The 17,440-nt window shown below is 37.1% G+C and overlaps 1 protein-coding gene across 4 annotated transcripts in view; it reads right to left on the bottom strand.

Moving 5' to 3' along the window:
- Positions 1-17,440, bottom strand: part of PDE4D (phosphodiesterase 4D) — a 1,300,895-nt gene that overhangs the window by 1,250,025 nt on the left and 33,430 nt on the right. The window lies entirely within an intron of this gene.

Genomic DNA, 17,440 nt, shown 5'->3' with positions numbered 1-17,440 from the left:
AATATTCTTCTCATATGAAATAAAGAAATCATTGTCATTCTTAATCTAAATAGCTTGAAATTTATGTGACAGAGCAATGAACCTTTTAAAAGAAGAGGAGAAAGAGGTAAATATGTATTTCCCAAAATGAGTCCTGAAACATTAACCACCCAAGATGATTCAGGGGAAAAAAATGACTGCAAAGTACAAAACACCTGTGATATGCTGCTTTTGATCTGTTTCACCAAAGGAGACCGAAGATTGCATTTCCATGTTACAGGTGGGAAATCCTAAGATTACTTGTTTAATTTGATCTAATGGAGACTCTAGGGTTTTCAGGGACCGTGGGACCCTTCTATTTCTTTAACTTAGCCTCCTGGAAATCATGATGATCTCTGGTTTAGAAACCAGATGGAGCCAATCATCACAAAAAAATGTGTCTTTTCAATTCATTCATCACTGAATCACTATAGAAAACCTATTATGTGCCATGCCCTGAGATAATGTGACATCAGTGAACAAATAAAAATCCCTGCCCTCAAGGAGGTCACATTTTAATGGTCTAGAGGAAGATGACACACAGTAGTAATAAATATTATGTTAGGCTTGAAGGTGGAAAGGATTGTGAAAAATAAATAATGCAGTGAAATCAGGTTCGCAATTTTAAGTAAAAGAGTTAAGATAGGCCTCTAAGAGAGACGAAAATTTGTTCAGACTTGAAGGAGATGGCAGACTGAGCCACTTGATATCCTGAGGAGAAAACTACCCAAACAGACTTACAACTGTAAAAATGCCCTTGAATGAGAAAATACCTGGCATGTTCTAGTATCAAGAGTGAGGCTGGTATGGCTGGGTAGATTAAGAGACTTGAGTGGTAGGAAGAAATTGAGGTGGAGATCATGTACAATATTCTGGCTGAATTGTGTCCCTCCAAAATTCCTATGCTGAAGCCCTCTCTAATTTCCAGGACCTTTAAATGTGACTGTATTTGGAGATGGGTTCTTGAAAAGGTAATTTTTTTCTTTTTTTCAATTATGTTTAGTTAGCCACTGTATAATACATCATTAGTTCTTGATGTAGAGTTCAATGATTCATTAGTTGTGTATAATACCCAGTGCTCATCACAACACATGCCCTCCTTAATACCCAGCATCCTGTTACCACATCTCCTAACCCCTCCCCTCTAAAACCTTCAGTCTGTTTCCCAATGTCCACAGTCTCTCATGGTTCGTCTCCCTCTCTGATTTCTCCCCCTTCAGATTTCCCTTCCTTCCCCTATGGTCCTCTGTGCTATGGCTTACATTCCACATATGAATGAAACCATATGATGATTGTCTTTCTCTGCTTGACTTACTTCACTTAGCATAATCCCCTCCAGTTCCATCCATGTTGATACAAATGGTGGGTATTCATCCTTTCTGATGACTTTCTGATAATATTCCATTGTATATAATGGGGCTGTAGTATGGGACCTAATCTTACTGGTATCCTTGTTAAGAGGAGGAAGTTACAATGGAAAGACAGAGCAATAACCATGTGAAGAACAGTGAGAAGGTAGGTATCTGCACACCAAGAAGAGAGGCCATCAGAAGAAACCAAACCTGCCCACACCTTGATCCTGGACTTCCAGCCTCTAGTATGTCTGTGGTTTAAACCACATAGTCTGTGGTATTCTGTTATGGCAGGCCATCCTTCCTAACCTCCCAAGACCAAGCCAAGTAAATCCAAGACTATGATCGCTTACTTGTTTAAGTCTCCAAAGAACTAGGAACAGAAAGAAAGAAAATCAACTAAATTCCAGAAAGGAAGGAATACTTCCTAGCAAAAAAGAAACCCACCACGGCTTCCATCCTTGGTTTAATGGAAAGAAGAACAAATCTTCTATGACTGGGCTAAGGAGAAAGCAGCTGAACTCATCAAAATGTTCAACATTACATGTGGGCTGGTGGGAAGGACAAGAGCTTACAGAAGCTAATTCACAGAGGAAGCTACAGCCCTGACCCTGGAACACATAGGCCTTCTCTCAAAGAAAGGCACCAGTCTCTGAAGGCTGAGGATGGGGGAAGACAAGGGAGCAACTGACTCCTTCATTAACCTTTGTTATCTCCTCATTCTCCTTTTTATAACTGCTAAGTCTGTAGTGATGTCACCTCTGTCATTCCTGATACAGGTAATTTGAGGTGCCTATTTTTTTTTTCCTGATCTATCCTGGCTAGAAGTATATCAATATAATTGATCTTCTTAACCAATTTTTGTTTTCATTAATTTCCCCCATGTTTCTCTGCTTTCTATGCTAGTGATTTTTTGCTCATTTGGGTTTCATTTGTTCTTTTAGTGGTTTCTTAAAGTAGAAGCTGGAGTCATAGATTTGAAACTTTTCTTCTTTTCTAATATAGGCATCTAGCCCCTTTAATTTTTTCCCAAGTACATATTCACAAGCATCCAACAACCTTTTATATGTTGTATGTACAATTCCAATTCATTCAAAAGACTTTTTACTTCCCCATCACATTTTTACTTTGGCCCATGGTGTGTTCTTATTGTACAGTTATCTCAACAAAGTTCCACAAACTGGATAGCATAAAACAACAAAAGATTTATTTTCTCACAGTTCTGGAGGCCAAGAGTCCAAAACTAAGGAGCTGGCAGGGCCACACTTCCTCTGAAGGCTCCAGAGAGATTCCATGTCTTGCCTCTTCTACCTTTTGGTGGCTTCTGTGTATTTAACTCCTATTTAACTATTTAACTCCTCTATGTCTCTATCTTCACAGGACCTCTGTTCTGTGTGTTCCCTTCCTTTCTTTATAAGTTCACCTTTCATTGGGTTTAGATCCACATGGATAATCCAAGAGTATCTCATTTCTCAATATCTTGAACACTTAATTACATCTCCAAAGATCCTTTTACAGATTCCAAGAGTTAAGACATGGACATACCATTCTTGTAGGCACAGGTCAACACACTACTCATGGGTTATTTGGAAGTAGGTTCTTTAGTCTCAAGACATTTGGGATCCTTCCAAACATCCTTCTGTTATTGATTTTTCATTTCATTCCATCATGGTTAGAGAACATATACTGCAATACTCTTAAATGTACTGAGACTTAATTTTGTAACCTCAACATATAATTATCCTGGTAAATGTCTTAGATGAATTTGAAAAGAATGTATATTGTTATCAGAGTGCTCTAAAAATGTCAATAGGTCAAGTGAATTGATTGTGTTTTTCAATTGAATGTATATTGTTATCAGAGTGCTCTAAAAATGTCAATAGGTCAAGTGAATTGATTGTGTTTTTCAATTCTTCTACATCCTTACCGATCTTCTATCTACTTATTTTGTCAATTAATGAGAGAGGGGTAGTGACATATCTGACTATGATTAGTATGTACTATATTATCATGTTTTCTAATATTATCTACATCTTGCACCCACAGGTTCAATGATATCTACACAGACGGATACTCACATAGCCACCCTCTCTTCTATCAGGAGTCCTGCCCATATTTTGTTCTTTTTTAGTTATATTTTTCTACAAATTTTGGTTGATATGGGGGAGATATTTGATTATGCAAAAATTCCAACTTCAGTTTTTACTCATACTTTAAAATTCAAGATACACTTTTTTCTTATAAGTGTTATAAATTATGTTTATGTTCTTAGTTTCATGAGCTGTCTGCTCCTGATCATTTGATGTAATTCTGTATAAAATCGAAGCCACTTACAAAGTTTTATGAAAGGTACTGAGTGCTCTACTAGAAAGTTTTCAGTCTTAAATATTTAAATAGAAATGAGAAAACTGGTAACATGTTTTTCAAAGATCAGTTAGCAAATTCAAAAAGCAGATTATACTAATTACCATTACTGAGAAGTTACACATCATGAACTTAAATTTCTCTTTATGAGGTTTAATGTAGCTTAATGCTTTACCTCATGGGAGTTACAATATGGAAAGGAGACATAAAAGATTTGGGTTTATTGGTTTATAACACATCAGTGCCTGCAAAATGCACCACATCTCCCAGGATATCCACACTGTCTGAATAATTCACCTTTGGGCTATTGTTATATTTGAGGGAGGCAAATGAAGGCCCATGAGTGACTATTTATCAGTAGGAAAGAAGCAGGCTGAGACTGCATGAATTTCCCATGTACTGAGTGAAGCTTGCTACCAGAAAAAAAAAAAGAAAAAAAAATCTTTCTCATATTCAGCCAGTTCTAAGAAACCAGCTGAATGAATACCCTGGAGTCTGAACACTGAAATACAAAGTATCATCTAGAACAGCTAGAACAATGAATGGAAAGGTAAGACACATGCCAACAAATCAATATGGTAAAACTGCAATTTGACATAGGAGACAAACTTCTGTTAAAACTGTCATACAAAAGTCCAGCATATCCCAGTTTGGGAACCTGACCAGTCTTTTTTTTTTTTTAAGATTTTATTTATTTATTTGACAGAGAGAGATCACGAGTAGGCAGAGAGGCAGGCAGAGAAAGAGGGGGAAGTAGGCTCCCCGCTGAGCAGAGAGCCCAATGCGGGGCTTGACCCCAGGATCCTGGTATCATAACCTGAGCCAAAGACAGAGGCTCAGTCCACTGAGCCACCCAGGCGCCCCAGGACCTGATTATTCTCTCTCTATTTACTACTTACTCTGGTTCAAGTGCTATGCTAGGTAGTATAGGGAAGCATTACTATGACGATCATTTCATCTCTGAGAAATTAAACATCAGTTGGTGATAAAAATGAATAATGAATGACAAGCTTGCCTGTCATGATGCTATTATAATGTCTCTCAGGAATAGGGTTATCACCTGGGCAAGAGGTCACTGAGATAATTTCCTACCTAGGGAAGGAACTTTCAAGAACTGGCCCTTTTTAGGGACATTTTCTTTGGCTACCAGACTGTTCCCTATAGTAGCTGATGTATGCAGGTCTTGCCTATAATATTAAAGTCTGAATTAAGATACAAATACATTATATGAGAAATAAATGTATCATTTTCTTTTGGCTGAATGTTTACAATGACAGGTGGTTTACTCTAGGATGGGCTCTGTCACAAAAAGGAGGCTTTAGTGGCATTTCTCCAGGATAATCCAAGGCAACAGAACATCCTTTCCATCTGCACCATGGCTCTGGCACCGGCAGAGACTAACAGAAAAAATTTTCTTCTGGCTCCATACCAGACAGTTTTACCTGAAGACACTTCTCCACCCTTAGGACATCCAGAGTTGTAAGAATCACTAACACTTCACTCACCTTTCTTCCCACATAGAAAGGGGGGAGCAGTTAATGGCTTTTAATTTATCTTTGTGTTAGAAGCTTTCTTATCAGACACCTACAGAATAGACACATACAGAATATGTAGTTGGCCAGTTTATCAAATAAATATACTGCAGTCAGGAACCTTTAAACGTAATACCTTAAACATTCTTCATAGATTAAGTGCACACAGTTAGCTACTTCACTGATGTAGGGTCCAGACCTTTGCTTTATGTACAGATCTTCTAGTTAGAGTTCTACATCTTATTAAGCATATCTATTATGCATCATCTACCACTTCCAATTTTGTCCTTGATAATAAAGCAAGAAAGTTAAAGACACTTGAGAAGCAACCTGACTTCAGAATCATTCTATGATTCTCTATCATTCGTATTTTTTACAACCTTGGTGACTGGTTTACCCACAGTTAATTCAATAGCAATTTTTGCTTAGCAAAGGGACTAGCATTACATCTTAGTTTTCATATAAACATTTCTCTCTACTTGTATCTGCTGTATTAGTTTACAGAATAACTTGTTAGATCATAACAAGTACCACTGCCACCACCAGATTAGAGACTGGTGATAAACATACACACCACAAGGGGGATGTGAAATACACGGGTGTACAAAAGGCTAGCCTTCTAGAATGTCCTTGACATTAGCATGTAGACTTTATGGAAGAAAGAGAGAGCACGAGCTGACCCACATAGCTGATGAACAGGAGATGGGATACGAGAGATTCTGCTGTTACTTTTTAAGCGTGTGGCTTTTTGCCAAGGCCTTGCTATTTAGAAAAGACAAAGTAAAAAAAGGGAACCTGCCTCAAGTTCCCCTCTACCACCTGAAAATTACCTTAATTAAAATACACAAATATAAACCAAAATTACAGGGAAGGAAGCAGTCAATGCTGTCTGGAGTTGATGAGAAAGAAAATTAATTTTCAAAAAATCAAAGGTGCAAAGGAGCAGCAAGAGACAAAGACTTCTATCCCATGGATTCTCTTGAACTAAAAAAAGCTGATGCGAATCCAACACAGCGAAACCATGTGCCAGCTTCAGGGCACTTCCTCCCAAGTTCCTAGACTAACATGGAGCCGTAACTTTTCAATGTCATCAACAGTGAGTTGCAATAAAAATGACCTTGAGATTTCTTTTCAGGTCCACTGGTACAGACCTGGACAAGTGAATGGCACTTATAAATACAGGCCAGTAGACCACATGACTGACTCTGCATGTTTATAAAACTTTAAAAATGCAGTCACCAGATTCCAAGATTTGAAAAGCATTTTGAAATGTCTCATAGTGCACCTATACAGGGACAGACTGATTTCAGTCTTTCTGGCCAAATAAAGAGCTTTGAAGAAATAGCTAGTGTCAGTGAAGATATTTTGGTGGTACAACTTCAGGTAAACAGAAGAGCCCATTTAATATTTCACTTGCTCATTCACTTCACTGTGAGTTTGGGCATGGCTACAATCAAACTGTGTTTCAACAACCCAGAAAATATGATAGTTCTTAAAAATGCAGTAAGGAACTATTTGAAAACTACTAATGGGGTGCCTGGGTGGCTCAGTTGGTTAAGCAGCTGCCTTTGGCTCAGGTCATGATACCAGGGTCCTGGGATGGAGCCCTGCATCAGGCTCTCTGCTCAGCGGGGAGTCTGCTTCTCCCTCTGCCTCTGCTTGCTGCTCCCCCTACTGTGTGCTCGCTCGCTCTCTTTCAAATACTTTTTTTGAAAAAACAATTCATTAAAAAGATAAGAACTAGTAGAATTAGTCTGTTTGCACCACAACACAGGTTATATATACACACCCTAGAAGGAGCTGTGCAGTGGTAGATAGTTGAGTATATTTTCCAGAGATATCAACATTCTCAAATGCCATTTATGATGATGAAACCAAGTCATAACTCACTTTTCTTATATTTGATCTCCAAAGATGTTCTTACTCTAGAAATATATAGATATTTGCTTACATAAAACAAAATATCATAAATAAAAACTTAGGTCACATGTGTGTCAGAACACCTGCCAATGATGTCTTTGTAGAAACCAGAGCACGATATCTGTGGCCACTAAGTAATTTGTCCCTGATTTTTTTTTTTTTTGAGACTTCAGTCTATCATACTGACTACCAATGTAACTATTTAACCAGGAAATGTTTGCCCTTATTTTTATTCATATACTTCATGGGCCATTTACTGTCTGCTATAAAATCATTTGAAAGGTAATTGACTTTATAGCTGAGAAAAATATGAAGCCTCCTAAACAATCTCAGGATATTGACTTAGTGTCTTACAGGTAAGGATGAACTTAAATTGAATGTGAAACTGGTGAAAGGTGACTCTTTAACAAGTACTTTAAAAAAAAAAATGAGGGGCACCTGGGTGGCTCAGTGGGTTAAGCCTCTGCCTTTGACTCAGGTCATGATCCCAGGGTCCTAGAATGGAGCCCTGCATTGGGCTCTCTGCTCAGCAGGGGGCCTGCTTCCCTGCCCCCCGCCCCCACCTCTCTCTGCCTGCCTCTCTGCTTACTTGTGATTTATTGTCTGTCAAATAAATAAATAAAATCTATTTAAAAATAAAAATAAATAAATAAATGAAAAGAGTAGCTTGCAGATGATCCTCTTCCCCCGCCCTTAATAATCAGCCTAGCTTCAGAGGGATGAAAAGGTTAAAATGCCTGCCCAGTGTCCATAGTTCAAAAAATTATTACAAGTGTCAAAAGTGGCTTCAACCCAAACACTGACCATTACTCGCCTCCACTATGAGACAGCTTTAGAAACTCCACAGGGCAGGATTAAGGAGGCTGAAGTGCATGGGGATAAGACACATTATCTCAAAGTCATGCCTTCAACAAAGTAGGCTTTATTTTCCAAGAAATACAAAACATAATTACCTTCCTAAAGTCTTAATGTCCACTCTGTGTGCAAGGCACTGTTCTGGATACCATGAAGTAATGCAAGGATGATAAAATCTAATTTAGTAGTCTCCAAGAACTCAAGGTCTAGAGGGAAGATAAATACACGAATAATTTTAGTACAAAGCTTTTATTAAAAGGGCTACATACAACAACAACAAAAATGCACCCTCAGCTCAATTATGCAGCTCTTGTAGCTGCTGGCTGGGCTCAGGAGTGTTGAGAATGAACCTAGCCCATCCTGACGCTCTCTGTAGGAGAGGCGCCCCCTCAGGCCTGAGAGCACTAAGGGCAGCCTTTAGCACACATTTTGTGCAAGGCTTATACGTAGGCTTTCCCACTGTGGGAGCTCTTCAAAGACCGGAAGTGAAGTTCTTACTTACCCCCTATTCCAAGCACTTAGTTCAGTGCCTAGTACATAGGAGGCAATCAATAAATGTAGAATATAATAATTAGTCAACTTTATTCCCTCAGTCTAGAATGGGCCACCTTCCTCTTCTCCTTTTTCACTACACACATTCACATTTCTAAATATAAAAATCCTATCCAGCTCAAATGTCACTTCTTACAGATGTATCTCATCTTGCTTCATTTTCCCACCCTACAGAAAATTTTTATCCTTTCCCTGGATGTTTCTATAATTCATATCCCTCAAACTTTTAAAAATTTTATTATTTATTTGACAGAGTCCCTCAAACTTTTAAAATGGTTTCAAATGGTCCAATTCCTAAGTAAATTGCTGTCCATAGTCCTCATCTGCCAACCCCTCAGTATTCTGCGATTATTGATGTTTGTGTACCTTTGCTTTCCGTGTAAGCTGCTAGCAGAAGATGTCTGACTCTATCATCCCATGTAGGATGCCTTCAGCATACATTTGTTGGTTTAATAAGAACTTATTCAGTATCAATAATGTGCCTGACCCTAAATAAAATTTTGATAAAATGAAGTTCTAGTTCTAGAAGTAACTGAAAGATTCCAATGGAACAGGGGTTTACTTCTGCAGTCTTGTGTCCCTCTAACACTGGCCTGTGTTTCCTCAAAGACTATTGACACTTACGACATCCTGACACTAACTACTCCATGTATATGATTTCTCTCAAACTGCCAACCTCCATTTTCCTCTGATTAATCTTCTTGGATAATATCACAAATGAAATATACTGATGACCCTTCATTTATATCTTACATGAAGTATACTTAGAGTAAGAGGTTAAATGATCGTTTACTCCATAATGGTTGACAACTTCTACCTCTGAACTCCAAAATTCTGCTACACATTTATGAGTTTTCGTCAATCTCCACTCCGAAAGTTTCAAGTTTCTTTATTTGGCCTCTCATATTGCAAACAAAACAAAAACAAAAATGAAAACTGCATTAAATAAATGCACAGCTTTTAGCAACTTGCTGTACACATAAGAAGGATTGGGCTAAAAACAGTTAACTGGTAAAACAGATATAAGCAAAGAAGTGTTCTCACTATAAGCAGTCTTGTATGTAACTGGGTATGCCGTTTCATAGACCAATCTCACGTACTCAGAGGTTTCAAAACCCAACACTCAGAAAAGTTTATTTTAAAAAATTTGAGTCATGCTGAGCAGTCTATAGCTAGTATTTTATGTTTTCATTTTGAAGTTTCTCATTTACAAGGAATCATTCCTATTTTCTCCAGAGAGCATAAAGCATTTTTGTTACTTTCAATCCCACGTCCAATTGATTTTATTCTTGACAGGAGCACAGTGGAATATGAGTATTTCCCTGGAGCATTTCCTATTCATTACATTATGTACCTTGTATTTCTGGGAATTCATTCTATAGAATTATTTCATAGATTGCTAATTTTCATAATAAACTAAAACTGCTGATTCACCTAAGAGAAAACACAGATGCAACATGTATAATTATACTTGAATCAACAGCTGCTATATCCACTAAAATCTTCCCCCAGTCTCACATTGAAGATACACACCATCACTCTGTTTCTGCAACTAAAAGAAGGTTGTTCTAAATGAAGACAATCTAAGAATCAGTCATCTTACTTTCATGTCTTTCAGTAGAGAGGTTTAACAAAAACGTTTTAAAAATGTTTATAATGTTAAAATTTGTCAGTTACTGAAAATGCTGACAAAATTCAGTGTGTGTCAGAAACTTCTTGAAGACCCAAAGAAACATAAAAGAATGCAAAGCCCAATAGAACTGCATGAACTGTGTCCATGGTAGCTCAAAACAAGCATGACATGCTGCCCTAACTGGAAAAAAAAAAAATCTGGCATCAATTTCAGACTATTTGGGTGATCCTAGACATCATTATAACCTCTCACCATCTGTCTCTGCTAATGTCTCCATTCCTAACTTCTGTTCTCTTTTTCTCATGACAGCCCCAAAGTACAAAGCCTGCTTTGAAGGTTATCAGTTCTCTCCCCAACCCTGTCAGGCAGACTTCCCTATGGCTAAAATAGCAATTAAAAAAAAAAAAAAACTCTTGCCTACCAATTACTGAGATGCTTATAGAATCTCCTATTGGACCATCCTCTAGTTAAATGTTTAAAACTCAATTAAAATGCAAATTAACAGTAGACAATGTAGCCATTATGACTACAGCATGACAAGAGAAGAAAGCTTCATGCGAGAATGTAAATTTTTGGAACTGTAATTAAATGTGTAGTTATTTTCATTTTACAGGAAATCTTATGGCCGGAAAAGGAACAAGAAAACCCCATCTAAAATAGTGTTAGATTAGTGTTTCCACTCCTTTCAAAAAAACATGTCACCTTAGAGACACCACAATTTTGCTAGCACATCTTTTAATTTTATGTCACTGAATTGATTTTTCCTGAATTGTTAGATGAGGTGGATTAATGTACCAAAACTCACCAAGTTCTTTTGGGCAAAATGAATGGCACTTGGTATAGTAATTTACTAATGAAGAAGAAACATGTCCCCTGATATGCTTACAAATGACTGTTGAATCACAAAGAGATCTGTATCTGCCCATTTCATACGTGTGAGTCAGATAGTATCTATTTGTGGCTTTAGTAAAACACACTGCATACACAAAGAATATATGTTTACTTCATAAGACGGTGGCCCAGGGTCAAACGGAGTGGAAAGAAGAGAAATTAAAACCAGGGGCACCTGGGTGGCTCAGTCAGTTGAGCATCTGACTCCTGATTTTGGCTTAGGTCTTGACCTCAGGGTTGTGAGTTCAGGCTCTACACTGGACTCCATACTGAGTAAAGCCTACTTCAAAAAACAAAAACAAAAAAGCAAGAGAAGGCCAAAAGCAATAAGAGTATAAAGGAAAGCACAAACCACCAGAGGGAATTATATGAGGAGCAGATAATTTTAAATCAGAACAGAATGGAGACAGAACCACATTCTGAAGATCTCAAGGAGACACAAAGTATGAGCAAGGAAGAGAGGAATTAATGATTGGTGAATATTAAATGACACACTTAAGAAATGACTGTGGAAGAGCAGAAAAGGATTAATGGTTTATCAAAATGGAATAATCCATATTTGAAAAAAGCTATACATTCACTTGCAAAAACATATTCATAGAACACCTAATGGGAGAGTATGTAGAAACGAATAAAGTAAAGGTGTAATAGGTTATTAAAAATGTTATTTCCATCAATGTATGCATGGTTACAAAAAAAAAGCAGAGACTAATAACACGAAAAGAAAAATAGTAAGTGCTATAACTTAAGGAAAGAGGCCTGCATGTTTTCTAAAGAACAAAATGTTCTGCACTATCTTCAAGGAATATGAGGGAGAATCAGAAATTGTTAGGATCCTGTTGCTGGGTCTCCTGTGGGTCCAAAGAGCATCATCGTTAATGAGCAATGACCTGGGTACTGACTCAACATCTTGACATGGCCACAAATCATCTTGACATTGCCAGCCTCCATTAGAGACTGATAATATTGGTTCATCTTGGATATTTTCAGGGAAGGAGAAAACATGTTAACCATCTGCCTTCTTTAGCTGTAGTTTTAAAGCAAGGATATTCCAAAAATAAAATATGTGACAGACTAATTATCAAACTACTAATGAGATTTCCTATTCAGGTAATATCAGTGTAAGATTTCATTTGCCCATGGAGTTCTTTGCACAAAATAATCAAAGTCAAAGGATATCGCTTGACTCCATAAAAAAAATTACTTCTCTGAATTAAAAATCAAAAGCACAATTAAAGATAAATACTTATACATTAAAAAAAAACTATACGAGAGACAAGAATAAAATCCTTAGACAAAGAGGAGATCACGCTAATCATTAAGAAAATCCTAAAACCCTGAAAGACAAAGGCATAAACAACAGGTTTTTAAATTTCACCCTCATGAGTCATTGAAGATATGCAAACTAAAACAATAAAATTTCATCTAAACTAGCAAAAACAGAGATTATAATAAGTAAGTTTGGCAAGTGGGCAATGAGACGAGCTTACCTATATATCTCTACTGATAGAAAACTGTCTTTTTGGAAAGCAATTTGGAAGAGCATCTGACCTGGCAGCTTCACAGCTGGGAATTTATTCTAAGGAAATAATCCAAAATGTGGACAAAAATGTATGTACACAGATGTCCCCTAAAGAAATTAATGTAATACAAGGAAGTGTCCAATAGTGAAGGTACGATTAAGCAAATTATGATATGTTCCTATAATACAAATAGCATCTTTACTTACACAGGAAAACATTTACAATAAATGCTAACTAGAAAGAAAGGATTAAATATTTTACTTTAGGGATGGAGTCACACATGTGGATGCGTGTCAGGTGTATACCCACACATACACAGAGAAAACCACATGCTGAAGTAACTAGCTCTATAAGGACACATCACCTTTTAATAAGAAAAACACATAATCTCTAATAATGCCATGCAACCAGATCTAAATACCATTTTGGGTTTAATAAATAAGGTTTACAAAAACAGAGTTATGAGAATCCAGCCATGGACTGGTATGGTTAAGTAAATCCTGTCTTCACTACATGCTAACTAGTCTTTTATTTTTTTTTTAAGATTTCATTTATTTATTTGACAGACAGAGATCACAAGTAGGCAGAGAAGCAGGCAGAGAGAGGAAGGGAAGCAGGCTCCCTGCAGAGCAGAGAGCCTGATGCAGGGCTCAATCCCAGGACCCTGGGATCATGACCTGAGCTGAAGGTAGAGGCTTTAACCCACTGAGCCACCCAGGCGCCCCTGTTGATGAGTCTTTTAACCAAAGTTGAAAGTCTCAAATCTTTAGGATATCAAATAACACTTATGAGAGCAAACCACACTTTCAAAGAGCACTGTCAATGAATTGATCGATATTACTCATCACTGCAAGTAAAATTGAAGGCTTTCTCTCACTTCTAGAACTAGCTCCCATAATTATATTGTTGAAGCGCCTGCATGGCTTAGTTGGTTCAGTGTCTGCTTTTGGCTCAGGTCATGATTGGGCTCCCTGCTCAGCAGGGAGCCTGCTTCTCTCTCTCCCGCTGCTGCTCCCCTCCCCCTGCTTGTGCTCCCTTTCTCTCTCTGTCAAATAAATAAATAAAATCTTTTTTTTTTTAAATCATGTAGTCATGAGAACATATGAATAACCATGAAATGCATCCTCTTACAACATGGCTCAAAATGCCAATAGGTCCTGATAGATTTTATAAACTGAAGAACGTTAAAGTTTCCTGATGATTTGGAGAGGACTCTTGTCTTTAGCTATTGTGTCTCTCTCCTTAGTCATGGTCACTTACAAATGTACAACTTTTTAAAATTTTTCTTATCAGGAAACTTGATGAACTGTTTCTTCAACTATCCCTGTTGAAGGGTGATTAAAACGATTCCTGAACGTTGACTACCACTTCAACTTTTTCTTAAAATATTAAACAAATGGAATTACTGCACTCATTTTTAGTGTGCAATTATATGACAATATGTTTATGTGATGCTTTGTAAAAAGGAGTAACAATCAAATCTAAATACAAAATAACAAGAGAAGAATTTTCCAAGATTAAAAGATTAAAACTAATAATATCAACACTTTGAAGAATCATTAAAATTAAGGAAGAGGATTTTAAATAAGTGATATCTCATTCTACCTCCTAAGTCAATTTCTAACTTTGAAATTATAACTTGGAGTAGTTCTATTAAAATGGATCTAAAAATAGACTTTTTAAGGCCACAGAAATAATATTTTTTTTAAAAAATTCAGTTGTTTAGAAATATTTTAGTCTGCACAATTGTAATTTATCACATCTACAAGTTTTTATTCTTTGATGTTACCTGGATTTCCTTATTTTTATATTTATCTTCAACAATTGTTTAAACATGTGAAAGGTAAATTCAAAGTCAGGTGACTATTTCCATTTGACTAAGAAATCTTGATTAAGAAAGTCCCCAATCTCCGGGGCACCTGCAGGGTAGGTGGCTCACCCACCAGTTAGGCATCTGACTCTTGATTTTGGCTCAGGTCATGATTTCAGGGTTGTGAGCTAAAACCACGCATTGGGCTCTGCGCTGAGTGTGAAGCCTGCTAGAGATTCTCTCTCTCCCTCTCTCTCTGCCCCTCCCTGTTTGTGCTTTCCTTCTCTCTCTGGCAGGAAGAAAGGAGGGAAGGAAGGGGCCCTAATCTTTATATCTACGTGTGAGTAATATGCACATTCACTATAGATTAAAGATCTATATATTTATATCTAGATCTACCTATCTATATATGTGAGTAGCATGCATATGGACTGAATCTTCAAAAATATTACATAATTTTTGGTTCTTAAGCAATGAGGAACTCTTAAATGTTCTCACAATATTTTCAGCATTATTTAAGAGTTAAAACAAATTCTCAAGAGCTGAAATGTGTTCAAATATTTTTGCAAGGAAAAGCTGAAACAAAGCAAAGAAGAATATACCGTGCTGGAGGATTCAGGGTGGCGTCTCCTTTTTTTTTTCTAGGTGGCTGTCTCTTGGCTATGTTCTCACACAATAGAAGGGGAGAATTCTGGTCTCCTCAGCCCCTTAGAAGGCCACTAATCCCTTCCATGATGGCTCCACCTTCCCAACCCAATCATCTCCCAAACGCTCCACCTCTTAAAACAATCACATTGGGGGTTAGATTTTACTATATGAATATTGGGAGGACACTAACATACCATCCACTACAACCACCAACTTGAAAAATATTAATTTACATTTTCTTCTAGTAGTGTTTTATTTTTATATCTGTGATCCACTGTGAATTAATTTTTGTTTATGGCTTGAAGTAGGAGTGGAGATTCATTTTTTTCCATATGGACATCAAATTGTTCCAGTACCATTTGTAAATAAGACTTTGCATTCCCTCTTTTAATTGCTTTGGTGTCTTGAAAAAAATAAAGTTACTATATAAATATATGTCTATTTCTGGACTGTATTCTGTTCTCTTTATTTGTCTATACTTAGGCCAGAATTTCACCATCTTGATCACTGTATTTTTATAAAAAGTCTAGAGTCAGGTAGAACTCTTCTCTTTCAAGATTATTTTAACTAGATTCTTTCCTTTTTCAAATAAATTTCAAAATAAACTTATCAGTTCCTATGACATAAAACCCTCCTGAGATAAACATTAATATTTCAATCCATAGATTAATTCAGGGAGAATTGACATTTAACAATATTGAGTCTTCCAGTCTACAAATATGGCATTTCTCTCCATTCATTTAGGTCTACTTGAATTTCTCTCAGTACTCTCTTACAGTTTTCAGTGTGGATGTTCTGCCCATATTTTATTAAATTTATGTCTAAAGATTTTATTTATTGACAATATTATAAATGGAATTTTCAATTTTCACTATTGCAAATATTTATAAATAAAATGAATTTGTACAGCCTTGGATACTGAGACCCTCCTCACCTCACTTATATTTCAAGTCACTTTCTTTGAAATTATTCCTTGTGGTTACCTATGTACATGTTCACGCCACCCATGAATAAAGACCACTTCATTTTTTTCCTTTGTAAACTATAACTTTTAATTCTTTTCTTGCAAAATTACACTGGCTAGGATCTCTAGTGAAATAGTGAATAGAGGTAGGATAAAATATATTATTGTTGTGTTTTTCTTATTAGGGAAAGCACTCTTTCACCTTTAAGTACAATGTTATTGGGGCACCTGGGTGGCTCAGTCCTTAAGCATCTGCCTTCAGCTCAGGTCATGATCCCAGAGTCCTGGGATCAAGCCCTACATCGGGCGCCCTGCTCAGCGGGAGGCCCGCTTCTCCCTCTCCTACTCCTTCTGCTGTGGGAGTGTCTCTCTCATGCTGTGTCTCCCTCTGTCAAATAAATAAACAAAATCTTTAAAATAAATAAATAAATAAATAAGTACAATGTTATCTATAGGGCTGAACAGGATTTTGTTATTTGTTTGTTTGTTTGTTTTCTGAGGTGGTTTAATTAAATACTCCTACAGATAATTCTTTATTTGGGTGGGGGTGTCCTGCACCTTGAAGGATGTTCAGGGACATTCCTAACTTCTACCATTAGAAAGTAGTAACACCCTTCTCCTCATTGTCACAACCAAAAAATATCTCCAAACATTTGCCCTGGGGTCAGAATTGCTCCCACTTGAGAACCACTGAGTCAAACTACCGCAGTAGGTGAGACACCAGAGAATGTAGTTAACATCATCAGAAAGATCTTTAGTTAGCTAAAAGTGGAGGCCTGTGTTTCTGAATTGCAGGTTGAGTTGCTTAAGACCACTCTCTACTCATACCCCGTCAGCTCAGTAAGAGGATCTGACCCATTATTCTAGATGCAACACTTACATGAAACCCCAACACTGAGCTTCAGGTCTCCCAAGATATGACAGTATCTCCCTGGGGAGGAAGTACTCTCAGGCCTCCAGGCTTTCCAGGTCCCTCAGAGTTGACAAAGAATGATAGCAACCTCTCTATTGTCTGTTTTTCCTGAAGAGTCAGAGCCAAGACCTTGAGGGACTTTCTCACCTTCAAGGTGATCGTTTTTTAAAATGACTCAGTTAATTTGCTTTTTAAAGAGCCATATTCTCTCTCTCATTCTCTCTCTCCCCTTCCTCCCCCCTTTTCTAGTATCACCAATGTTTTTCAAACTATGACAAACTATATGAACAGCCCAATGACCAGCGTTTCCCAATCTCTTTGACACATGCTACTGAGGTCTGAGAGTCTCTATCTTGAATGAACTTTGTAAACTAAAAAACAAAACAAAACAAAACAACAACAAAAAACAACACTATTCTTTTTTTAAAAAATTTTTGGTTTTAATAAAATGCAAAGTAACTAAAA

The sequence above is a fragment of the Neovison vison genome, chromosome 1 (assembly GCF_020171115.1).
Source record: "Neovison vison isolate M4711 chromosome 1, ASM_NN_V1, whole genome shotgun sequence".
In the NCBI taxonomy this organism is placed as follows: domain Eukaryota; kingdom Metazoa; phylum Chordata; class Mammalia; order Carnivora; family Mustelidae; genus Neogale; species Neogale vison.
Note: the sequence above shows the minus strand (reverse complement) of the source record. Positions and strands in the feature narration are given on the sequence as shown.